Source organism: Protopterus annectens, chromosome 6.part1, assembly GCF_019279795.1.
Source record: "Protopterus annectens isolate FY-2018-M chromosome 6.part1, PAN1.0, whole genome shotgun sequence".
Lineage (NCBI taxonomy): Eukaryota > Metazoa > Chordata > Ceratodontiformes > Protopteridae > Protopterus > Protopterus annectens.
Genome location: NC_056738.1, coordinates 16,771,020 through 16,797,349, shown reverse-complemented (window position 1 = coordinate 16,797,349; position 26,330 = coordinate 16,771,020).

Genomic DNA, 26,330 nt, shown 5'->3' with positions numbered 1-26,330 from the left:
AGGCAACAGTCATCCCTCTGCACAAAGGTGATCCATTTACAGACCCTGGAAATTACAGACCTATAAAACCCAATTCCCATGAACTACCACATCGATAGTAGTCCACTGAACACAGAAGGTGTTATAAGAGATCTGGGAACACAGGTTGACAGTAACCTCTCTTTTGACCACCACACTGCCACTGTGGTCAGAAAGTCCTTCTATGTGGCACATTTCATTACTAACGGTTTTGCATCCAGGAAGAAAGAGGTCATTGTCTCTGTCTACTCTTCCCTCATTAGGCCAGTCACTGAGTACAATGCCCCATTTGGCATGTACCTCAGTAGACACCTGCAACAACTGGAGAGGCTGCAAAAGTACCTCATAAAGAGGATCCTAGGACTTAAACACTTGTCCTCTATAGACAGACTTAAAAAAACTCCAACTATTCTCTGTCTCATATTGCCTACTTAGAGGTGATCTCTGCTTGACTTACAAAGCCATGCCTGACCCAGCACTGTTAGAAATGCTACATCTAAAGAAATCCCAATCCCTCCTCACTATACACTCCAGAGACCTCAACCTCATTACCACAATCAACAGAGACTGCCCATGCTATGGAATAGACTTCCCATACGTGTCAAACAGAGCACCTCATTGGCTCTCTTCAAGAGAAATCTTGATGAGTGGATGGGAAATAATAAATTCACTTCGGGGATCACTCCAGTGGCTCTACTTCAGAGAGGCACTGGAAACTAAGGTCGGATGGCACGATGCCAGGGTAATCCTATGGGCTAGGCTTGTAAAGGCTCCAGGGCCATTAGCCTAGTACACACCTATGAACCTATAAGTCTCACTAGTCTTATATGTAAAGCCAGGGAAAGAATTATCATGGAGATGAGCAATAGAGATATAGTAAGCCTTCAGATACCTATCAAGTGTATCAGAACTTGTCAGAGATTTGGGATGCATGGCTAGGCTTAAAAAGGCCCTTGTAGTTGTTAGCCTAGTAAACAGTTATGAACCTATGAACCTATATGAATTTCAGGAGTCAGTTCTGGGCACATTACATGTGATGCTAAGAGTACCTCTGTCTAACATCAAAGACTGAAACAATACTAATTTCATGAACTTTAATCATATTTTGACTTAGGAATGGGGTCCATTATCATGGTATTAGAAATCTAAAATTCTTGGAGAAATTAAAAAGAGAGTATATAATCAGTAAAATGACAGAATTTAGGGACAGAGGTTGTATGCATTGTTTTGCAGAAAACTGGATAATTTTATTAGAGGATGTAAATAGGCAGCTACCTTTCAGCTTGGGTATCTTTAGTAAATTTGGGATGGGTTAAGGGCTTACATTCCATCCTAAAATGTAATCTGTTGTGGTCAGGGTGGGAAGAACAGAGTGGAAGCAGGTTTCCCTTAGTCTGAAGGAGAATGTTAAATACATAGAGCATAGAGTGCATGAAGGGGTATGGGACAGCAAATAAGAAGGAAGAACTGGTAGGAAGCAAAGAAGCAGTTTGGGAAATCACTGGCTTGTTGGGCAGGGAGGGTGTTTATGTTAGGAGGGAGAATAGATGTTGTTAGGGCTTTGATCTTCCTGCATGGCAAAGCTCTCTGCCCACCTTAATAATGCATACTAACCTTAGCCTAACCCTACCATTTCCTAACCTTAACCCTATATATTACTTTAAATAAAATCCTTTCTATGACACTACCACTATTCAGACACATTTGGTATGAAAGTAGCTCTAGAGTTTTGTGATAGGATTGCTAAAGGAAACTGCATTTTACTTTTAAGGTCTGTTTTATTTTTATCTATTATTTTTATTATTGGTAAGCTTGATATTTCAGAATGCTGGCATCAGTCATTTGTGATTTAATTTTGTGCATTTTAGTGATTAGACACAACCCCAATATCTATCTGTCTATCTATCTATCTATCTATCTATCTATCTATATGTCCAAACAATATATATAATACATATGTATATATATATATATATATATATATATATATATGTGTGTGTGTGTGTGTGTGTGTGTCTGTGTCTGTGTATGTGTACTGCTCATGGGTGATATTTATGTTGACAGGGAGAAGTTAAGGCTTTGATCATCCTACAGGTGATATTAGCATATAGGTTAGTCCAAAGAGGAAATGTGTTTTTTAAGAGCAAAAGTTGTATGAGAGGTTTGAGTGGAAGTACAGTACAGGGTGAATAGTATAAAATAAGAAGAAAGTGACAGGAAGAGAAGAATGATGGGGATGAACCTATGAACCTATGAGAGGTATGGAAGATATGTGTTAGAAATGAAAGTTGCTCAAAGGCTAGGAGGGGTAGAGGGTGACTTTTTGAGGAGGGTATAGTGGTAAACAGCTGAAACAGATAAGCAGGAGAAATCCTTACTGTGACAGATAGGGATACATATACCTAAACAGAGAAGTACTTAGCTTCTAATTCTGGTAGACAGAATTAATATATTTGGACTCTCCTTTGGGGTGTCTAGGCATGGAGGGGAGAAATTCAGTGTGTAAGAAAAAAGTGCAGTCCTGGTGCCAAAAAGTGGGTAAGGTAGATATTATATGTGGTTAGACAAGGAGCGTAGTCAGTAAAATTTGAGCCTAAATATCTTTTTGACTTCTGTGCATGAAATGACAGAAGATTCTGCTATTTATGGAGTTTAGTGAGATTCAGGAAGAATCTGAGGCAGAAAAGGAAAATTGGCTGTTTTATGAAGGTCTGATAAATCAAATAAGGGAGTAGGTTGACGAGAGGAAAGGCAAAGGGAAGTCTCACAGATAGAATGTAGGTACTAGAGAGAGAGAGAGAGAGGCCTTGAATGGACATGGTACCAGAATTGCAGACTATGAATGTTATATAAAACTATGGGCCAGGAATGGGGTAGGGTGGCAGTGGAGAAACTGAGGGACAGTTGAGTCCAGAAAGATAAAAGGTGTGGAGATGGCGATTTCTGAGATGAGGTTTGGAGGATGACAATAAGGGTGCTGTCATGTGGGCAGACAGGGGATGTACATCTGAGATTTTTGCACAGATGGTAGAAGACACGGGTTAGACTAAGAAAGAAGAGGTGGTAGCCAGCTGATAAATGCTGGACATGTGAACAGCAGGGGGTAGATTTTATATATATATATATATATATATATATATATATATATATATATATATATATTCACTTTATAATCTCAAAATACTGAAATATCGAATTTCAGTATCTCAAGACTATAAAGCCAAAAACTCACAAACCCGAAAACCAAAACCGCAAACGTCAACAAAACACTACACCACACATACAAACACAAATACACCTAACTCCTGAAACTACAACAAAGCAAAACAACACACAAACACAACAAGACAAACACACACACCAACCCTTCCTATAAGCAGGGGGGCAAGCACCCCTGCACCCCCCATTCCTATAAGCAGGGGGGAAAGCCCCCCTGCACCCCCCCCATGTCAGGGGCTGTGCCTGCCACAGCCCCGTTACTTATATATACTAAGTCCGCTGTTGCACTAAACACCGAATGACAGAAAACCCAGCACCACACATTCTACACCTCCTTGCACAAACACACATCACATACATACAAACACCACCACTCTCAACACTAATATACTCACACTCTTATCTACCTACCCTAACCCACACCTAAAACTCCCCAACACACTCACACACAAACCCTTCCCAAAATCCTTAAAAAACATAACACTTACCTAACGCGCCATCAGTACCGCGGGTTCGACATTTCTGGGTTCGATATTCTGCAGTTTTGCACAACTGCAGATTCGACAATTTGGTCTCGAGATACTGAAATTCGACATTTCAGTATTTCGAGATTCTAAAGTGATTTTATATATATATATATATGTGTGTGTGTGTGTGTGTGTGTGTGTGTGTGTGTGTGTGTGTGTGTGTGTGTGTGTGGTGGGAATGTAAGGTAGTTCAGTGGATGTAGGGCAGTGTGTTGGAAGAATGGGAATAGGTAAAAGGAAGCTAAGGCAACATAGATATTTTATCTTTATGGGATAGAAATCAAAGGAGCTAGATGGCAGAAAGAAAGAAATAAAAAGAAAGTATTAATAATGGGAGCTACATTAGAGCACAGCAGAAGGGTTGGAAGAGGAGGGAATGGACACCTGGTGGAGAGCAGAGATGAGAAATTCTGCTGTAAAGGTTTGGCTAGGCTTAGCTAAGATATGACAACTTAAAAATATGTCAAAGAGATGGGATGATGGCTAAAGGTAGGACAGCAAGCAAAGCTGGATGGGACTAGATAGAGTAGAAGCTGAGATCTGAAGAGATGGAGGAAGTGCAAGGAGAGAATAGAGGTCCAAACTGAAGGAAGGTTTAGGGAAATATGTTAGAGGAGGGAAGCGGTAATAAAAATCATTGAAAGATGCATGTTGCTTTTCATTAGCTAGTGGTCAATGAATTTCCTTTTAATTTTATATATTTAGTTGTTGGTATTATGTGTAAATATAAAAAAGAACAATTATCAAAAAGTGGAATTATGGAACTGAAAATTGTGATTATGATTATGTTGATTTTAAGAATTACATAGAAGGAAGAACATATCATCATGGAACTTATAAGCAAAGACATTGGAAATCTCCAAACTCTGGTGGACCTCACCCATTTCAGGTTTGTAAAAGGCAGATCATGTCTTCTAAACCTGACAGACTTCTTTGAAGCAGTCACCAAAGCTGTAGGCGAGGGTAAGGTAATTCACACAGCCTATCTAGATCTCCCCAAGGCTTTTGACACCATCCCCCACTCTAGAATTATAGATAAACTCACTAATCTAGGTATAAATCCCTGTGTCACAAGATGGGTTATCAACTGGCTCACTGACAGAACCCACACTGTGAAAGTAGCAGACCCCCAAATCTGACTTCAGACCAGTGAAAAGTGGAGTACCGCAGAGTTCAGTCCTGGGTCCTCTCCTGTTTGATGTCTACTTTTCTGATACAGGCTAACACAGAAGGTCTTTGGCTAACAAAGTTTGCAGATGACTGCAAACTAGGAGCCATAATCAAAACTCCTAACGATGTGGGCATCCTACAAAAGGGCCTCACTGAGACAGATGCCTGGTGTCAAAGCCATTACCTCAAGCTCAATGCCAAAAAGTGCATTGTCATCACCTTTGGTAAAAACTCTGTACCCATGAGCTACCACATAGATAGTAGTCTACTTAACACCGAAAGTCTGATAAGAGACCTTGGGACACAGGTGGACAGTAGTCTCTCCTTTGATAATCATATTGCCACAATAATCAGGAAATCCTTCTACGTGGCACACCTCATCACCAAAGGTTTCTCATCCAGGAAAAAAGAGGTCATTGTTCCCCTCTACTCATCACTCATTAAACCCATTATAAAGTACAATGCCCCTTATGGTATGTACCACACAAGACATCTACAACAACTGGAAAGGCCACAGAAATACCTCACAAAGAGGATTACTGGCCTCAAACAGATGCCCTACGCAGACTGTCTCAAAAAACTCCAGCTTTAATCCATCGCATATCACCTACTCAGAGGCGATCTCTGCCTAACATACAAAGCTATGTCAAACCCAGAGCTGTTGGACATGCTCCACTTAAAGAAATCCCAATCCCTCTAAGCTACATGCTCTAGGGACCTAAACCTTGTCACCACAATTAACAGAACATGTTGGAGGGATAGAATTCCTGTCCCAGAGACTTCCCATACTCTGGAACAAACTACCTATCTATATCAAACAAAGCTCCTTATTAGCACTCTTCAAGAAAAATCTTGATGATTGGATGGGAAATAGGAAATTCACCCCAGGGTTCACCTCTGTGGTTCTGCTCGACAGGGGCACAGGAAAATAATTTTCTTGGGTGGCGAAAGCCAGAGTACCTTTTTGGCTAGGCTTATATAGACCTTAGGGCCAATAGCCTAGTACCTACCTATTAACCTATGAATGCAGAACAAAAATATAGACAGTGTTCTTCTTTAACTGCAAATATATGTTTTTCTTTTCTAGTCGATGGCCGTCTTGCTAAGTTATCACTTTATGCATGTCACATTGCATTTGAATTAGATTTGCTTCCAGACAATGTGGGCCATTTTAAGCGTAGCCAATTTCTATCAAAGGTGGGAATCAAAACATGTACCATGTGCCTGTGAGGTAAACACCTTAACTATTATGCTACACAAAAAGGAGCCAGGGATCTGCACACCAAATTTGAAAATCCGTAAAAAATATCCAAACCAAGTAAGTAAACTTGTACTCAACGTTTATTTAAGCCACAAAGTCTCTGTTTAGCTTTTCGTTGGTGACTCCTCACCAACTTCCTCAGAACAGGAAATAAACACATTCAACACATCCTGTTTAACTACTACAATATAACTCCCAACTTTTGCCACACTGCCACCTGTGGTCATAATACAAAATTTCAATATATTAAAAAGAACATACAAAAAGGCATAAGACTATTTAAAAACATATATATATATAAATATAAGACACTCCCTTAACGATATAAGAATAAAAATCAATAAGTCAATGGCCAACAGGCTTGACTTGGAAAAAAGGAACCAGAAATATGTATAAAATACAATAAAATAAATAACTCACTTCATGGTTAATAAATTGGACCCATGATGGAGCAATGTATGTACAAAAAATTATTTAAAATACAAAGGCTACTGAAAAACATGTATCATAATTTTGCACATTAACTTATGAAATAGCAAAACTACCTTATGAAACTTTTCAATTTCAAAACACAGGAAATTGACAACATGTTGTTCAAGCCTGGAAAATGGTATGCTTCCAACCTCAATTGCCAAAGCAATTCTCTGAGTTCCAACAAATAAGAAACAGGGCCCCCCTGTTGTCATGCACAATCTGATCAATCACTGTGAAGCTAAACCCATGCCCCGGGCACTCGTAAATATGTTTAGCAAGTGCATTAGCCATTTTTTCTTTCTTGATGGCATATAGATGTTCATATAGGCGCTCATGCAGTTTCCGGTCAGTTTTCCCTATATAGAAAGCCGGACATGAAGAACACTGGGCCAGGTAAACCACTTGTGTGCTGGCACAGTTGGACCTCCCCTGGATTTTATACTTTCCCTCTCTGATCGCAAAATAAGTTCCTGCTTTCACGTATTGGCAGTATCTGCACATGTTGCATTTGAACATGCCTGAGTAGGTCTAGGTTTCCTTTCAAGGATGTTTTTTAAGTTGGAACCTCTCTTGTAAATGACTTGAGGATTTAACCTTAAAGCTGAAGGGCCTTGATTGTCTGGTGTCAGTAAACACCAATTCTTCATTATAATAGAAGCGATAGCCCCCACATCCAAACTGTAAGTAGTGATGAAGCTGCAGGCATAAGTAGATCTAATCTGAGTATCATTAACCAACACACCTTGATCTGCAATAGACTGGCCCAAAATGGGGAGATATACCCTATTCTCCCTCTTATGACTTACCTCATTACAGAGGTCTGAAATCAGATGGCCAGGATAACCCCTATTCAAAAAGAGGTCTCTGATAAACTCACATTCCTTTAAGAAATCACTGTCCCGTGTCACCATCCTGGCCACCTGGACCAAATGGCCCTTGACTATCGACCTCTTCTGATGAAAGCGGTGGTTGCTTTCAAAGTTCAAATATGAGTTTGAAAAAGTAGGTTTGCGATGGATGTTGGCCATATAGCAACCCCTAGAGGTATCCTTAGACAGATCAACGTCCAAATAAGCAATTTTCTCCATGGAAAAGTTAGAGGTGAACCTGAGGAATTCAGTAGATGTATTAAAGCATTCCAGGATGGAGTCTGCTGCTTCCCTCCCCCCTTGGAGAATGATGAAAATGTCGTCCAAAAATCGGGTATACAACAGGCCTTTCTCTTTAAATAATGGGTTAGGAAAGACAAACTCTTTCTCCCAGAATGCCATCACCAAATTTGCTATGCTGGCCCCACAAGGGGACCCCATGGGCACCCCTATCCTTTGATGGAACCATTGGTTGTTGAAAGAGAAATAATTGCATGTAAGAACTATGTCTAGGAGTTCTCTGACCATCAAAATTTCTTTGGCGGGAGCTTGTTTCGAAATCAAAATCGCTTGAATCCATTCCAATGCTACTGAGTGGGGGATAGAGGAATACAAGTCTATCACATCAATAGTGAGGAAATGATTCTCAGTTTTGAATGGAATCCGATTCACTATGCCTAGAAAAGACTAAGAATCCTTTGAGTATGTCATCAGTGAAGAGCACACTCAGTAGCATTGGAATGGATTCAAGTTCAAGAACAGACCCAGGAACAGGAGGAACTGACTAGGATACAGGCTGGCCCTCCTAAATTGGGGCAGTCTTCCTTTGAGATAATATTCAACACCAGAAGGGATTTTAAGATCTATAATTTTCAGGGTTTTCTTTTCCTCCACTTTGAAAGCAACCACCCCTTTCATCAGAAGAGGTCGATAGTCAAGGGCCAATTGGTCCGGACGGCCAGGATGGTGACACGGGACAGTGATTTCTTAAAGGAATGTGAGTTTATCAGAGACCTCTTTTTGAATAGCGGTTATCCTGGCCATCTGATTTCAGACCTCTGTAATGAGGTAAGTTGTAAGAGGGAGAATGGGGTATATCTCCCCATTTTGGGCCAGTCTATTGCAGATCAAGGCATGTTGGTTGATGATACTCAGATTAGATCTACTTATGCCTGCAGCTTCATCACTACTTACAGTTTGGATGTGGGGGCTATCGCTTGTATTATAATGAAGAATTGGTGTTTACTGACACCAGACAATCAAGGCCCTTCAGCTTTAGGGTTAAATCCTCAAGTCATTTACAAGAGAGGTTCCAACTTAAAAAACATCCTTGAAAGGAAACCTAGACCTACTCAGGCACGTTCAGGTATGTTCAAATGCAACATGTGCAGATACTGCCAATATGTGAAAGCATGAACTTATTTTGCAATCAGAGAAAGAAAGTATAAAATCCAAGGGGAGGTTCAACTGTGCCAGCACACATGTGGTTTACCTGGCCCAGTGTTCTTCATGTCCGGCTTTCTGTATAGGGAAAACTGACCGGAAACTGCATGAGTGCCTATATGAACATCTATATGCCATCAAGAAAGAAAAAATGGCTAATGCACTTGCTAAACATATTAGCAAGTGCCTGGGGCATGGGTTTAGCTTCACAGTGATTGATCAGATTGTGCATGACAGCAGGGTGGGGCCCTGTTTCCTATTTGTTGGAACTCAGAGAATTGCTTTGGCAATTGAGGTTGGAAGCATACCATTTTCCAGGCTTGAACAACATGTCAATTTCCTGTGTTTTGAAATGGAAAAGTTTGATAAGGTAGTTTTGCTATTTCATAAGTTACTGTGCAAAATTATGATACATGTTTTTCAGTAGCCTTTGTTTTTTAAATAATGTTTTTGTACGTGCATTGCTTCATCATGGGTCCAATTTATTAACCATGAAGTGAGTTATTTATTTTATTGTATTTTATACATATTTCTGGTTCCTTTTTTCCAAGTCAAGCCTGTTGGCCATTGACTTATATATTTATATATTAACTTTTATATTTATATATATGTTTTTAAATAGTCTTATGCCTTTTTGTATGTTCTTTTTAATATATTGAAATTTTGTATTCCGACCACAGGTGGCAGTGTGGCAAAAGTTGGGAGTTATATTGTAGTATTTAAACAGGATGTGTTGAATGTGTTTATTTCCTGTTCTGAGGAAGTTGGTGAGGAGTCACCAACGAAAAGCTAAACAGAGACTTTGTGGCTTAAATAAACGTTGAGTTCAAGTTTACTTACTTGGTTTGGACATTTTTTATGGATTTTCAAATTTGGTGTGCAGATCCCTGGCTCCTTCTTGTGTAGCAGTTGGTTTTGTCTTTTTTATTGTGGAGCTTTTTTTTTTTTTTTGGGTGCCATGCCAATTTCTGCACCAGTATCTATACCTTCTTCACCATCGGCACAAGCTGGAGATTTAACCTTACTTATAAATCTTTTGACCCAAAAGGTTGAGTCATTATCCCAACAGATGGATGGTCTTATGGGAACCTCTCAGTCCTTGGAGGGCCTTTCTTCAACTCTCACACAGCCACTTGTTCAGGAGGTGGATGGGCTGCAACAATCGCAGGCTGTAATATCAGACTTTGGGGGAAGTAACGCTATTGTCATGCCACCATCACAGCAGAGAACAGTCCAAATGGATTCTTGTGCTTTGGGGAACACGCTGAGATCTGGCCAGAATGCCTAGGGGGTGATGGCCCCATTGAACGCCAATAACCTTAATGGAGTGGATCAAGGCTTTTTACAGCCAGTTCTAAACAATTGGTTGAAGTGCCCGTTTTGCTTCCATAATATTTCTAGAGACTCTGTTTTTGAACAGAGTAGTTCGGGGAGCATCAAATTACCTCAGAAATTAAATTTGTTTGATCAAAAATTAATTAAGTTAAGAAAGTTACAGTTAGAGGTTGCCTATTTTGGAGAATGTCAGCGTTCCAAAATAGTACCCAAAGGGCTCCGTTCATGGCAGTATCCTATGGGCCTGGAGGAAGGATCGGCCTTCCATAAAGATTTAATTTCTCTCTTTGATAAGCATGGATTCGAGCTCTTAAATTTAGTCTGCCATCATTATCAGGAGGCAGTTACCTCTCTTTCAGAGGAGCTAACTATTTTAGATGAAGCCATCAGGAAGGACATTCATTTTTCTAGATATAGATTTGATTACGATCGGATCTACACTAGTATAGACCAGCATGTTTCCAAAATAACTGCTAACAAAGTTAAAAAGTTGCAAAGGGACATTAAAGCTTATAAGGATGGCTTAGCATATCCCAAGCCTCCTAAGTCCCAAGGCAATTATTTGGGTACATTAGCTTGGCATTCAGATGATCGGAATGGAACTGAAGAAGTTAGATCTGATATGGTTAATAATGGCTATGATGGAGGCCTTTCAGATGACCCTACTGAATATAATCCAGTTCGAAGGAGTGACCGGATAGCTTCACTTAATAAACCCACTAATCCTCCTTTGGAAGGTGAAGGCTCAAATTTTCGGAACCCAGCCTCGTCACCCCAACCATCTCCGGGACAGAAGTTCAAGAACAGACCCAGGAACAGGAGGAACTGACTAGGATACAGGCTGGCCCTTCTAAATCAGGGCAGTCTTCCTTTGAGATAATATTCAATGCTGGAAGGGATTTTAAGATCTATAATTTTTCAGGGTTTTCTTTCCTCCACCTCTGGTTGATCTTCTGGCTAAGGGCCTATCGTTGGTACCGGCCCGTAGGGCCAATTTGACTAACACGTTGGTTGACCTAAAATTGTTTACCAGGAAACTGAATTTACATCTCCTACTAGGGGACCAGTGTTCTTCTCCAAAGGCTTTTTCCATTCCCAGCACCTTTAATCCACCCCTGCTTCCTTCAGTCAACGTCTTTGATCAGCTATGTGACCTGGACATTCGTCCTACCCTCAAAACCAAGAAGAATGTTGGCTTCAATACTACCAAGGAGGAATTGGCTTTGCTTGAACTATGTCACTCGGGGGACAAAAGGGGGAGGTCTAGTGGCTATGGATGTGGAGGATTATATTAAGAGAATGGAAGCTATTCTGGCCTCTGAGATGTATGATGAGGTATCTAAAAATGAGTTGAACATCAACATATCACGTGTCCACTCTTATTACGATGACATGTTTATTAATGGGGTGATAGATTTGGATGTGTTCAATTATATTTCTATATCCAACCCCAAGATTCCAGCTTTATTTGGTAACCCTAAGATCCATAAAAATATGTTGGATCCACCCATGCGCCAGTTGGCCAGCGCTAGGAGGAGTATGACGTATGCTGGAGCCAAGGTTGTGGACACTATCTTGAAAAAGTATGTCATCAGTGAGGAGCACATCTCAAAGGATTCTTGGTCTTTTCTAGGCAAAGTGAATCGGATTCCATTCAAAACCGAGAATCATTTCCTCACTATTGATGTGATAGACTTGTATTCCTCTATCCCCCACTCAGTAGCATTGGAATGGATTCAAGCGATTTTGATTTCGAAACAAGCTCCTGCCAAAGAAATTTTGATGGTCAGAGAACTCCTAGACATAGTTCTTACATGCAATTATTTCTCCTTCAACAACCGATGATCCCATCAAAGGATAGGGGTGCCCATGGGGTCCCCTTGTGGGGCTAGCATAGCAAATTTGGTGATGGCATTCTGGGAGAAAGAGTTTGTCTTTCCTAACCCATTATTTAAAGAGAAAGTCCTATTGTATATCCGATTTTTGGATGACATTTTCATCATTCTCCAAGGGGGGAGGGAAGTAGCAGACTCCATCCTGGAATGCTTTAATACATCTACTGAATTCCTCAGGTTCACCTCTAACTTTTCCATGGAGAAAATTGCTTATTTGGATGTTGATCTGTCTAAGGATAACTCTAGGGGTTGCTATATGGCCAACATCCATCGCAAACACCAAAAGACTTCCTCCTGCACGTAGGTCATTGCACGGCTCCCAAATGAAACCACAGAACAAAAAAGACCAGAGCCAGCAAATGGTGACCAAGATAACTGTATTTAACAAAGGAACATACCAGTTTCGGCTGGTAACATACACAGCCTTCTTCAGTGTATATGTATATGGTTCCTCACAAGCTGTTTAAATAAACAGAATCCAAATCCTATTGGTTTATTCCTCATGAATATTCATTTAGACCTGGGTGAAAAAGCCCACCTAATATAATTATCCATTTCTTTTCCTTACTATTTAGAATATTGTGCCACCCACTTTTGTTTATGCGATCCTTGTATTAAATCAATTACTGTAAACATAAATTTTGCTGTTGGATGGACCAACTGATGTTTATAAAGGGCATTTGTCACCTTTTTGTGTTTTATATTACTGTAATGTTCAGATATTACTCTAATGCATCTGGAGGTTTGCCCAATGTAGAAGCATACAGTTACATGTGGCCATATAAATAGCCCAATCACTGCTACAGTTCACAAACCTCTTGATTTCAAACACTCTGGGGCAATTTCTACTGGAAAACTCATGGGTTGTGGACATATATTTGCAATTAATACAATGACCACAGGAAAACATCCACGTAAAGTATGACCTGATAGAGTGCGTTGTATCTTAGTGTTGTATTTGTTGTCCCTCATTTTGTAATGATTGAAATAGGATTGTAGCTTCTTCCCATTCCTATAAGAAAACATACATTGATCTGGAATAATGTGTGCAACCTCAGGGTCACTTTTCAAAATATTCCAATGTTTTCTGACACTCCCAAAAGGCAGTTGGTTATTGCGACCATAGGTAGTAACCAGTCTCAATGGTTGAGATGACTGAACCAATTGTTCCCTATATTGCAGTAAATCCTGGCGTTGCATATTATTGACCTGACATTTAGCAATAGCAATGGTCCCAGCTTTGTAGCCTTTGTTTAAATCTATAAGTAAGATCAGTTTGATTAACACAAAAGGTAGATTGTTCAGAGCAAATCCGTTTTGCTCTGATAAATTGAGATTTAGGTATGTTCCTCGCTATATGTGGAGCATGGTAGCTGGATGCATGTAATAGGGGGTTATATTGAGGGAACTTCCTGTACATTTCAGTTTCAATGTGCCATCAGATTGTTTTCGCAAAAGAACATCCAGAAATATAATCTTATTGTTGTCATGTTGTTCCGTAAAACACAACCCCCATTCATTATTATTCAAATACTGGATAAATTCAGTAAGTCGAGATTCAGTGCCCCTCCAGACCAACCATATATCATCCAGGTAACGTCTCCATATGTCCATGTCCATAAGAAAAATATTCCTTGTAGAATTGTATATCATCTCATTCTCTACATAGGCTATAAAAGTCGGCATATATGGGGCAAAAGATGCCCCATAGCAGTACCTTTAATCTGCCAAAAGCATGTGTCTTTGTAATAAAAGACGTTACAAGTGAGGACATACCTAGCCATATCTACCAAAAAGGAGTTAAAAGTGGGACTGTATATTTAGAATGTTCAAGCCAATATGCTAAAGCCTTGAGACCTGCCTGATGTGGAATATTGGTATAGAGTGCACTCACATCAAGCGTGCACAAAGCCAATCTGCTTCTAGTTGTGTGTCGATACAATCTGTAAAGTTGGTGGTATCTTTAAGCCTGGAGCGAATGGATGTTAACAAAGGTTTAAGATATTTGGTCAAAACAATGATAAGGGCTCGATCAAATAGTTTCTACCAGAAACTATTGGTCTTCCTAAGGGATTCTTTAAATCTTTATGGATCTTGGGTAGAAAATAAATGTACTGAGCACTTGGATCTTTAATAGTCAAATGTTGTACCGTGTCTTTACATATGATCCTTCTATCCTGTGCATTTTGTAGAAAACATCCAATGCATTTAGCAAATCTACCCATAGGATCCACCCCATCTGTGTATAGTATCTTACATCAAGTAATTGCCTTCGAGCTTCCTTGTCATAATCAGACCAATTTAGAACTACTACAGCTCCGCCTTTATCAGCATTTATTATAACAATTTGTTTGTTGTCCTGGAGTTCCAAAATAGCCCTTCTCTCAATAGGGGTAATATTATTGTGCTTGAAGACTGTTTCACTACCAAAAAAATGAATATCTTTCAATACACTGTTTTGGAACTGCTGGACAACCGCATTCATAGAACAAAATTAGATTTATGATATGTAAAATTACCACCATCCAAGTTATAGTTAGTATCACCAAAAAACATTCTTAAATTAATAGCTCTACAAAATTGGATTAGATCTTGTGCAAATACATCTTCAGATATAACGGACCCAGGTATAAAATTTAAACCTTTATTAAGGACTCGGAGGTGTACATCAGATAAATCATAGTTGGATAGATTTAAAACATTATTTACCAAGGGACAGTTCAATTCCCTAAGGCCAGATTCAGTAAACCTTGTAAATTGCTTACTTTGCTTATGTTTCTGCCCCCCCCCCCCGTCTCCGTGTGTTCCTAAAGGGACACTGCCAGAACTCCTTTTGGGTGTTGGTGACCCTGTTGTTGCCAAGGATTCAGTGTCAGTGCCTGAAGAAGTCTCATCAAAAGATGAAGTACCCTCAGATGTATGCCTAAGTAAAATAGACCTAGGTCTTTTCCTTTTTCTGACAGATGTGGGGAGATTGTTAAATCTCACATGTTTAGACTGGGATAAAAAAGGATTACCATTGGAGTAGTCCTCCTGATCTCTGGTAAACTTCTTCATCTTCCTGGAACAGAGCTCAGCATCAAATTTTTTCAAATCGGACCCAACCTTGCTTAGTTTGGTCTCGAAAGAGGCTTCATGTTCAAATTGCTTAAGTTTATCAACCAAGGCATTAATCTCCGCTAGTCCCCTGTCAATAGCCCTATTATGAAATTTGTGTAATTCAGTTACAAAAGACATTGTAGCTTCCTGCTGTATTTTTAACCAATTGGTGTTTAATTCAGCATCCCCATTATTCACATGTGGAATAATTTGTATTCTCAACCCCCTAGGAGTAATGTTGGCCTCTTGGTAAGCCTTAAAAAGCTTACTGTGCCACATATTGGCACGTAATGTTCTGAGTAGTCTATTTAGATCTTCAATTAACTCATGGCTTGTTAAGTCAGAATTGGTGTTAACACCACCATCAACAGTTCCACTATTCAAAGACCCCAAGCCAAAAACCCCAATATCTTCCCTGTCGGCTACCAGTCCAGAAATAAGATTCGATAAATCCATAATATGGCCGAAATAATCTACCAAAGGGCTGTCAATAATGGTTAATATAATGATCCCGACAGCCAAAGTGTAGGACAATAACAGCCAAAGACCAATCTAATAAGATAACTGTCTAAGCTCGTCCAAATTAGAATTTCAAATCGAACAAATTATAAAACAAAGGGCATAGACAGAAATCCAGCAAGAAAATGCCCAAAGCAGTCAATAAAATATTAAATGAAGCAAAATGATGCTGAGCACAGTCCGGAAAATGAAGACAAGATCACAAATCCTATAATGTAGTGTATATAAAAATCAGAGAACAGAGGGTGTGCCCCAAGACACAACAACCCAGTCCAATTGCAAATAGAACCAGCTGCGATGTCCCCAAATAAGCTAGTAGACACACCTATTCTCAGAATATATGGAAAAAGCTCTCGGGACAAAAAATCAAGATAGTATACCCATATACATACACTCCTAACTTCACCAATGGTAATTAAGACCAATGTGTGTGTGATTCCCAATAGGATGTATAAAATAAGTGACAATATTTTATGTCAACTTAACAATACACACTTATTGTCATACTGAATTAGTATAAATGTATAATGTAGAAAAATATCCCAACTTAGTGTTGAACCTAGATCCCAATATTATGGTACCACAACACATACATAGGACCGCTGCACAATACACACTATTATTGTGCAGAGGTCCTATGTATGTGTTGTGGTACCATAATATTGGGACCTAGGTTCAACACTAAGTTGGGATATTTTTCTACATTATACATTTATACTAATTCAGTATGACAATAAGTGTGTATTGTTAAGTTGACATAAAATATTGTCACTCTATTTTATACATCCTATTGGGAATCACACACACATTGGTCTTAATTACCAATTCTTGGTGAAGTTAGGAGTGTATGTATATGTGTATACTATCTTGATTTTTTGTCCCGAGAGCTTTTTCCATATATTCTGAGAATAGGTGTGTCTACTAGCTTATTTGGGGACAATGCAGCTGGTTCTATTTGGACTAGGTTGTTGTGTCTTGGGGCACACTCTCTGATTCTCTGATTTTTATATACACCCATTATAGGATTTGGGTGATCTTCGACTGTGCTCAGCATCATTTTGATTCATTTAATATTTTATTGACTGCTTTGGGCATTTTCTTGCTGGATTTCTGTCTATGCCCTTTTGTTTTTTATAATTTGTTTGGATGGGAAATTCTAATTTGAACCAGCAACAACAGTTATCTTATTAGATTGGTCTGTTGGCTGTTATTGTCCTACACTTTTGTCATGGGATCATTATATTAACCATTATTGACAGCCCTTTGGTAGATTATTTCCATATTATGGATTTATCGAATCTTATTTCTGGACTGGTAGTCCAGGGAAGATATTGGGGTTTTTATTTGGGGTCTTTGAATAGTGGAACTGTTGATGGTGGTGTTAACACCAATTCTGACTTAACAAGCCATAAGTTAATTGAAGATCTAAATAGACTACTCAGAACATTACGTGTAATATGTGGCACAGTAAGCTTTGAAGGCTTACCAAGAGGCCACATTACCTAGGGTTTGAGAATACAAATTATTCCACATGTGAATAATGGGATGCTGAATTAAACACCAATTGGTTAAAAATACAGCAGGAAGCTACAATGTCTTTTGTAACCGACATAGAAATTTCATAATAGGCTGCTATTGACAGGGACTAGCGGAGATTAATGCCTTGGTTGATAAACTTAAGCAATTTGAACATGAAGCCCTTTCGAGACCAAACTAAGCAAGGTTGGGTCGATTTGAAAAATTTGATGCTGAGCTGTGTTCCAGGAAGATGAAGAAGTTTACAAGAAATCAGGAGGCGTACTCCAATGGCAATCCTTTTTTATCCCAGTCTAAACTTGTGAGATTTAACAATCTCCCCACATCTGTCAGAAAAGGAAAAAGACCTAGGTCTATTTCGTAGGCATACATCTGAGGGTACTTCATCTCTTGATGAGACTTCTTCAGGCACTGACACTGAATCCTTGGCAACAACAGGGTCACCAATACCCAAAAGGAGTTCTGGCAGTGTCCTTTAGGAACACACGGAGACGGGGGGGGGGGGGGCGGAAACATAAGCAAAGTAAGCAATTTACAAGGTTTACTGAATCTGGCCTTAGGGAATTGAACTGTCCCATGGTAAATAATGTTTTAAATCTATCCAACTATGATTTATCTGATGTACACCTCCGAGTCCTTAATAAAGGTTTAAATTTTATACCTGGGTCCGTTATATCTGAAGATGTATTTGCACAAGATCTAATCCAATTTTGTAGAGCTATTAATTTAAGAATGTTTTTTGGTGATACTAACTATAACTTGGATGGTGGTAATTTTACATATCATAAATCTAATTTTGCTCCGCCTATGAATGTGGTTGTCCAGCAGTTCCAAAACAGTGTATTGAAAGATATTCATTTTTTTGGTAGTGAAACAGTCTTCAAGCACAATAATATTACCCCTATTGAGAGAAGGGTTATTTTGGAACTCCAGGACAACAAACAAATTGTTATAATAAATGCTGATAAAGATGGAGCTGTAGTAGTTCTAAATTGGTCTGATTATGACAAGGAAGCTCGAAGGCAATTACTTGATGTAAGATACTATACACAGATGGGGGTGGATCCTATGGGTAGATTTGTTAAATGCATTGGATGTTTTCTACAAAATGCACAGGATAGAGGGATCATATGTAAAGACACGGTACAACATTTGACTATTAAAGATCCAAGTGCTCAGTACATTTATTTTCTACCCAAGATCCATAAAGATTTAAAGAATCCCCCAGGAAGACCAATAGTTTCTGGTAGAAACTATTTGTGAGCCCTTATCATTGTTTTTGACCAAATATCTTAAACCTTTGTTAACATCCATTCGTTCCAGGCTTAAAGATACCACCAACTTTTTACAGATTGTATCGGACACACAACTAGAAGCAGATTGGCTTTTGTGCACGCTTGATGAGTGCACTCTATACCAATATTCCACATCAGGCAGGTCTCAAGGCTTTAGCATATTGGCTTGAACATTCTAAACTATACAGTCCCACTTTTAACTCCTTTTTGGTAGATATGGCTAGGTATGTCCTCACTTGTAACGTCTTTTATTACAAAGACACATGCTTTTGGCAGATTAAAGGTACTGCTATGGGGGCATCTTTTGCCCCCATATATGCCGACCTTTTTATGGCCTATGTAGAGAATGAGATGATATACAATTCTACAAGGAATATTTTTCTTATGGACATGGACATATGGAGACGTTACCTGGATAATATATGGTTGGTCTGGAGGGGCACTGAATCTCGACTTACTGAGTTTATCCAGTATTTGAATAATAATGAATGGGGGTTGTGTTTTACGGAACAACATGACAACAATAAGATTATATTTCTGGATGTTCTTTGGGAAAACAATCTGATGGCACATTGGAAACTGAAATGTACAGGAAGTTCCTCAATATAACCCCCTATTACATGCATCCAGCTACCATGCTCCACATATAGCGAAGAACATACCTAAATCTCAATTTGTCAGAGAAAAACGGTTGCTCTGAACAATCTACCTTTGTGTTAATCAAACTGATCTTACTTATAGATTTAAACAAAGGGGCTACAAAGCTGGGACCAGTATTGCTAAATGTCAGGTCAATAATATGCAACGCCAGGATTTACTGCAATATAGGGAGCGATTGGTTCAGTCATCTCAACCATTGAGACTGGTTACTACCTATGGTCGCTAATACCAACTGCCTTTTGGGGTGTCAGAAAACATTGGAATATTTTGAAAAGTGACCCTGAGGTTGCACACATTATTCCAGATCAATGTATGTTTTCTTATAGGAATGGGAAGAAGCTACAATCCTATTTCAATCATTACAAAATGAGGGACAACAAATACAACACTAAGATACAACGTGCTTATCAGGTCATACTTTACGTGGATGTTTTCCTGTGGTCATTGTATTAATTGCAAATATATGTCCACAACCATGAGTTTTCCAGTAGAAATTGCCCCAGAGTGTTTGAAATCAAGAGTTTTGTGAACTGTAGCAGTGATTGGGCTATTTATATGGCCATGTAACTGTGGCGTTCTACATTGGGCAAACCTCCAGATGCATTAGAGTACGCATATCTGAACATTACAGTAATATAAAACACAAAAAGGTGACAAATGCCCTTTATAAACATCAGTTGGTCCATCCAACAGCAAAATTTATGTTTACAGTAATTGATTTAATACAAGGGGATCGCATAAACAAAAGTGGGTGGCACAATATTCTAAATAGTAAGGAAAAGAAATGGATAATTATATTAGGTGGGCTTTTTCACCCAGGTCTAAATGAATATTCATGAGGAATAAACCAATAGGATTTGGATTCTGTTTATTTAAACAGCTTCTGAGGAACCATATACATATACACTGAAGAAGGCTGTGTATGTTACCAGCCGAAACCGGTATGTTCCTTTGTTAAATACAGTTATCTTGGTCACCATTTGCCAACATCCATCGCAAACCTACTTTTTCAAACTCATATTTGCACTTTGAAAGCAACCACCCCTTTCATCAGAAGAGGTCGATAGTCAAGGGCCAATTGGTCCGGGCGGCCAGGATGGTGACATGGGACAGTGATTTCTTAAAGGAATGTGAGTTTATCAGAGATCTCTTTTTGAATAGGGGTTATCCTGGCCATCTGATTTCAGACCTCTGTAATGAGGTAAGTTGTAAGAGGGAGAATGGGGTATATCTCCCCATTTTGGGCCAGTCTATTGCAGATCAAGGCATGTTGGTTGATGATACTTGGATTATATCTACTTATGCCTGCAGCTTCATCACTACTTACAGTTTGGATGTGGGGGCTATCGCTTGTATTATAATGAAGAATTGGTGTTTACTGACACCAGACAGTCAAGGCCCTTCAGCTTTAGGGTTAAATCCTCAAGTCATTTACAAGAGAGGTTCCAACTTAAAAAAACATCCTTGAAAGGAAACCTAGACCTACTCAGGCACGTTCGGGCATGTTCAAATGCAACACGTGCAGATACTGCCAATACGTGAAAGCATGAACTTATTTTGCGATCAGAGAGAGAAAGTATAAAATCCATTGGAGGTCCAACTGTGCCAGCACACATGTGGTTTACCTGGCCCAGTGTTATTCATGTCGGCTTTCATATAGGGAAACTGACCGGAAACTGCATGAGCGCCTATATGAACATCTATATGCCATCAAGAAAGAAAAAATGGCTAATGCACTTGCTAAACATATTAGCAAGTGCCTGGGGCATGGGTTTAGCTTCACAGTGATTGATCAGATTGTGCATGACAGCAGGGGGGCCTGTTTCCTATTTGTTGGAACTCAGAGAATTGCTTTGGCAATTGAGGTTGGAAGCATACCATTTTCCAGGCTTGAACAACATGTTGTCAATTTCCTGTGTTTTGAAATGGAAAAGTTTGATAAGGTAGTTTTGCTATTTCATAAGTTACTGTGCAAAATTATGATACATGTTTTTCAGTAGCCTTTGTTTTTTAAATATTTTTTTTGTACATGCATTGCTCCATCATTAGTCCAATTTATTAACCATGAAGTGAGTTATTTATTTTATTGTATTTTATATATATTTCTGGTTCCTTTTTTCCAAGTCAAGCCTATTGGCCATTGACTTATTGTTTTTTATTCTTATATCATTAAGGGAGTGTTTTATATTTGAATATATGTTTTAAATAGTCATGCCTTTTTGTATGTTCTTTTTAACATATTGAAATGTTGTATTCCGACCACAGGTGGCAGTGTGGCAAAAGTTGAGAGTTATATTGTAGTATTTAAACAGGATGTGTTGAATGTGTTTATTTCCTGTTCTGAGGAAGTTGGTGAGGAGTCACCGACGAAAAGCTAAACAGAGACTTTGTGGCTTAAATAAACGTTGAGTACAAGTTTACTTACTTGGTTTGGACATTTTTTACGGATTTTCGAATTTGGTGTGCAGATCCCTGGCTCCTTCTTGTGTAGCAGTTGGTTTTGTCTTTTTTATCATGGACCTTAACTATTATACCAATCCCAATTAAAAATAATCTACATTCAGAATAGGTACCATTTTCATTAGTTCTATCAAAGGAGCAATGATTAAACTGCAGCTGTCAATGAACACTAGCAAAATTTCTCAACACCTTTAAATAGTATGGGTGTGGGCATAACGCGTAAGGCCATAACACTGTTATGGACTTCTGGCATTGATATTTTTCTGAAAATATGAACTCTTGAATTGAAGTGGAGATTTGAAAAACACATGCTTCTCTTTGCTCAGTGTTGCTCCCTTTGGTTTAAGCTTGTCAAATACTTTTCTCAGGTGGTCATCATATTCTTATTTTGCTTTCCAAAATATAATAATAGCATCACCATAATTTTCAAACCCATATTCCTTGGAAGATCTGTGTTGTCATATACTGAAATATTTCTGATGTGCTTACTGCAAAAATCAGTCTTGTATATCTTATAGGTCCCATATTTGTTGAAGACATAGTTATGTTTCTAGTCTTTGGGTGTAATACCAGATGACAAATATTTCACTTCAAGTCAAGTTTCTGGCAAATTGCATCACTATTTAATTCTCTTACAGTTTTATCCGCAGTTAGAATGAAATGTTTTTATCATTGGGTGATTGTGTTTGCTGTTGTCATGTTTATGCTGATTCACACTTTATTGAGGTTGTTTAGCTTTGATAGAATAAAAGTAAGTAAAATGTTACCATTGCTTTCTCAAAATAAGGGTGATTTTTTCTCTTAATTACCTTATTTTTCTTAGCATTCTGTCTTAGATGGCATTGTATTCTATTCTGGCAAGCCACTGGCTATACGTGTATGTAGATTTATATGATAGCTTTTTTATACTGTTCTTATGCAATTAAATATACTCTTATAGTCATGTAATAAGACTTAGTGTTTCATTATTTTGAAATATACTATTTACTGTATTTTGAATCTGTGTCTCAATTTGTAGTACGATAACTGAGTGGAAAAGATAATTTGCTCTCTTACACACTGACATTTTTTTCTCATTTTCTTGTCATTCATTTCTACTTTTGTCTGAAAACAACTTTTTATTGGTAAATGAATTTATGAATTATATGATATATTTTCACAATAGCTTGCTGTAGCTGGTGTTGTACTTATGCAACAATTTGTTGTATTAATTGAGGCATCCAGATATGTTAACATTTTGACTTCTGTGTTTATTATTCCAAAATATACTTCTGTTTTACGGTTGCTGCTACTTTCATATATTAAACAATATGTGTAATATGATTTACTGCTACTTTCTTAAGTTTGATTTTGATGAATTTCTGAGAAAAACGTACATGTATTCTGTTATATTCTCTTTATAGTTTGATGCCTGCTATGTGAATTTACTTCATTTGTCATTTCATTTCTATTATGACTTTTACACATTGTTACAAAATGTTTTCTTTTTTACAGCTTACACATTTTCCTTTGATAGGTTCATAGGTTCATAGGTTCATAGGTTCATACTAGGCTATCTGCCTGAGGGCATTTACAAGCCTAGCCCATCGTTTTGTGGCTTACACCACCCCTTTAGTATGGGGAACTATACCCATTATTTTGCTGTGCCTCTGTCGAGCAGTGACACTGAGGTAATCCCTGGGGTATATCTGCGATCTCCCATCCATTGGTCAAGATTTCTCTTGAACAAGGCCAGCGGGTGCTCATTCTCCGCACATGTACGGGATTTTGTTCCACAGCATAGGAGTCTTTGGGTGATGAATCTATCCCTCCAGCACGTCCTATTAATAGCCGTGTCAAGGTTTAAGTCTCCACCCTTGTTTGTGGCTCTGATGGATCTAGATTTTTTGAGGTGAAGCATATTCATCAAATCTGGGTTTGACATGGCCTTGTATGTTAGGCAAAGGTCACCTCTGAGACTGAATAGAGCTGGAGTTCTTTCAGTCGGGCAGCATAGGACAGATTTTGAGACCCTTTATCCTTTTGGTGAGGAACTTTTGTGGCCTCTCCAGCTGCTGCAAGTGTCGGGTCAGATACATTCCGAATGGGGCATTGTACTCAATCATTGGTCTGATGAGTGATGTGTAAAGGGAGACTATGACCTCCCTTGATCTAGATGAGAATCCCTTCATGATAAGGTGGGCAATGTAGAAGGTCTTCCTAACTACTTTAGCTACATGGGTGTCGAATGACAGACTACTATCACACACTACCTTTGATTCTGCATAACCTACCACCATCTATAAACTGAGTTTTTATTTTGCCTCATTTTTGTAGCATTGACATGCTTAGATTCACTCATTGTTTTAGGCTGCCTTTTTAGCTTTTGATACTTTTGTTATCTCTTACATCGCTTATAGTTTTTGACCTATCACATTTTACCTTTTCTGCCTATACCTTAGACACTTCCAACAAGCTGACAAAGTCAGTAATATATTCTAATGATCTGGTTCAAATGATTGAGTTTCTTATATTTTCCTGAGCTGCAGTTCTGAAAAATCTGTATTTCTATTTCTTGTTCTGTATGTAAGAAATTACAGGGTGGTATTCACAGCTGTTATGAGAACATGTTAAGGCAATCAGTGTGATTTGTGAATAATCACAGCCAAAGGATAATTCATGGCCTGCAGCATTGGACCTCATAACATCCCTGGTTGAGCATTAATTACACATTAACACACACCCTGACAGGAATTATTGCTTGCTTAAACTTACAAACTGTGATTCTGAACAAATCACGTGACAAGCCAGTGGTCCTGGTTTATCCTTGAAGAAACACACTTATGTCCAGTAGTTTTCTCTTTTTAAATAAAAAAAAATCAAGAGGGTTTCCTAAAATTTGTATTATTGCCTACATCATGCATGGTTGTAATGAGAATGTTTAAAACACCAGATCTAACTAATTGTATTCTATTTGTACCTTCTTTACACAAATACTGTGCCTCAGCTATGCAAATGTGTTATCTGAATCCTGTTAATGAAAAGTCAAATAAATAAGGCAACTGCAAAATTTAGAGACTCGACTGAATACACCAAAACAAATATCCAAAGAATTCAGTCTTGAGGCAAAATCGCAACCGCAAGCATTGATAAATAAATTTCTAGTGGTTGCGGTTTTGCCTCAAGACTGAATTCTTTGGAGATTTGAAATAAATAAGGCAATTAACATACAACACATTATTAAGCATTGCTCACTGCAGGATTTCTCTAAAAAAAGGGCAAATGCTATGTAAATTGACCTCACTGGTTGATACCTAATTTGTAAGTCAGATTTCCAATGGGAATTTTGCAGTTCTAACACAATAGAATTCACATATTGTTCTTATTCAGTCTTAACACCTGCATGTTATTACTTGGACTAGTATCTTCATAGTCTTTGTTACATCCATGTATTGAAATTTATTTTATTTAGTATGTGCTTTGTCTATATTTCCTAACTTTATGTTAAATATCAGCTTGTCTAAATTTTATCTGTTTTGTAAGAAAGTTTGTGATAAAGCACTACAATAAAAGCGAGGGTGAGACAGGTTGAGGTGTTAGGTGCAAGTGTTTATTTCAGTGGTGACTCAGAAGAGCTGTCATTTTAAATGATTTTCTCAAAGCCACACAGTAGACAAATGAAGACTGAGGGGACTCAGACCCAGGATTACATGGTTACACTATGACTGAACAACTCCCAAACCCCACAGACATTAACTGGTCAGCTATAAACGATGAGCAATCACCTCCCTGAAATTCCAAATAAAACTTAAATTGTGGCTGTGTAGGGGAAAGCCCCTGCACCATCCATGAACAGGCTACAAGAAGCACAACAAACACCCCAAGATATAAATCAGAAAGATACAAAGGAAAGATTTATGATGGGAAGAAGTAAAGCAATAAGGGAAGAAAGTAAAGAAGAAGAAGCAGAAATGCTGCATAAAGGGGCATAAGAAGAAAGCAGATATCAAACTATAGTGGGAGGTAAAGGGAGAAGTGAGGGTAATCATGTAAGAATCTAGAACTGAACTCACATGGTTCATATTAGGAAATAGATGCATCTAGAAGTAGCTGTCACGGTGAATAGGTAAGTAGCAATGGGGAATACTAGACCACCAAGGATGTAAGGAGGCCTGTTGTTACAGATGGAGGCTTTTCATCATGTGCACTAGCTGTTATTCCCAAATGTTATTTATAACTCACTTAGAAAATGGGGCATTTTTACAGGCTATAGGGGGGGAGTTTAATAAAGCCTACACTGTGTTTTTTACTGTGTAGGCATCACACCATGCTGATATACAAAAGTAAGCAGGTTTTAGATTCAGTAAACACTGCTGAGTGGCGTGCTTGCAAACGCCAACACAGGAAGTTCCATGGCATGGAAATCACCTTATAAGCAGGTGAATCTCATGCAAATGTGTCAGATAGAGTGATCTAGCAAGCAGATAGGCAGCTCTTCAGACCCTGTGTCAATGTCTGTAGTGTACATGGAAACATTCCATGTACAGCAGTGTAGACAGACAAAAGGGGCT